Genomic DNA, 2,105 nt, shown 5'->3' on the forward strand with positions numbered 1-2,105 from the left:
TAATTCTATTTTTAGTCCTTTGAGAAATATACATACTGCTTTTCATATAGATTGAACTAGTCTACATGCCTAGTGTGAGATGATAGCTTGTTGTGGCTTTAATTTGCATCTCTGGTTATTAGTAATGTTTAGCAGCTTTTCATTTGTTTGTTGACTATTTGTCATTATATAAGTTTCTGTGCATGTCCTTTGTTCAGGTTTTGATGAGGTTGCTTGTTTTTTTATGTTATTTGGGTTCCTCATAGATTCTGGATAGTTGTCCTTTGTCAGAGGTATAATTTGCAGTTAGTTTCTCCCATTCTTACGTATTTGTTGACTCTATTATTCTTTTGTTATGCAGAAGCTTTTTAGTTTAATTAAGTCACATTTGTCTATTTTTGTTATTGTTGATTTGGTTTTGGGATTTTTGTCATAAATTATTTGCCTAGGTCTATATCCAAAAGAGATCTTCCTAGTTTTTATTTTAAAAACTTTTTTATAGTTTTTCACTTTACTTTTAAGTCTTTAATTCATCTTACATTAATTTTTATAAATAGTGAGAGTTGGGGTCCAGTTTCTTTGCTCTGCATATGGTTAGTCAGTTTGCCAGCACCAAATTCATTGAATATAGTATCCTTTCTCTATTGTTTACTTTTGTCAGTTTTGTTGAAGATCAGTTGGTTGTAAATATATTGCTTTATTTCTGTGTCCTCTGTTGTGTTTCATTGATCTATTTGCCTATTTTTGTACCAATACCATGCTGTTTTAGTTATTTTAGCCTTGTAGTATAATTTGAAATCAGATAATGGGAGGTATTCACATTTGTTCTTTTTACTTAGAATCCCCTTGGCTATTCAGGTTCTTTTTTGGTCTCATGAATTTTAGGATTATTTATTCTTAGTCTATGGAAATGATTTTAGTATTTTAATAGTAAAATACTATCTGTGTTGAATCTGTAGATTGCTTTGGGCAGTATGGTCATTTTAATGATATTTTATTCTTTCAATTTATGAGCATAAAATAATTCTTGCATTTGTTTGTTCCATCTATGCTTTCTTTCATCAGTGTTTTGTAGTTCTCTTTGTAGAATTTAATTTGACTTAATCAACAACTTACTTCACACCTCAAGAAACCAGAAAAACACGAATAATCTAAATCCAAGGTAGCAGAAGAAACAAAATAACAGAGACCAGAGCAGAACTAAATGAGATTGAGACAAAAAAACCCTAAAGATAATGAATCAAAAAGTTGGTTCTTTAGAAGGATAAGTAAAATTGACACCTGTTAGCTAGATTAATTCAGAAAAAAAGACAGAATATTCAAATAAGCACAATCAGAAATTATAAAAGTGACATTACAACAAATGACACAGAAATACAAAAGATCATCAGAGACTATTATAAACCCCTACATGGCAACAAACTAGAAAACCTAGAGGAAATGGATTAATACCCAAAAATAGACGCCTCCTAAGAATGAATAAGGAAGAAATAGAAATTCTTAACAGGCAAATAAAGGCAATAAAATTGAACAGCATAGAAAAGATAAGAAAAGAAAAGAAAGAAAGAAAGAAAGAAAGAAAGAAAGAAAGAAAGAAAGAAAGAAAGAAAGAAAAAATCTTCTAACCAAAAAAAAAAAAAAAAAAAAAAAAAAAAGGCCCAGAACTGGATAGATTCCCAGTGAAATGTTACCAACCATACAAAGAAGAGCTGGTACCAATCTTACTAAAACTATTGCAAAAATTGGAGTAGAGAGTCTTGTCTCTAACACATTCTGTGAAACCAGTACCACTTTGATATTAAAATCAGGCAAGGGCACAAGAACAACAAAAAAATAAATAAAACTATATCCCTGATGAACATCCTTAACAAAACACTAGCAAGCCAAACCCAACAGCACACCATTAAAAGTTAATTCATCATGATCAAATGGGCTTTATTCCAAGGAGACAAGGAAGATTCAACATTCTTAAATCAATAAATGTGACCCATCACATAAACAGAAATAAAAACAAAAACCATATAATCTCAATATATTCAGTAATGACATTTAATAAAATTCAACATGTCTTCATGATAAAAACCCTCAACAAACCAGAGAATGAAAGAATCTATCTCAAAATAATG

The sequence above is a fragment of the Carlito syrichta genome, unplaced genomic scaffold (genome assembly GCF_000164805.1).
Source record: "Carlito syrichta isolate Samal-C Ts95f unplaced genomic scaffold, Tarsius_syrichta-2.0.1 Scaffold136949, whole genome shotgun sequence".
In the NCBI taxonomy this organism is placed as follows: domain Eukaryota; kingdom Metazoa; phylum Chordata; class Mammalia; order Primates; family Tarsiidae; genus Carlito; species Carlito syrichta.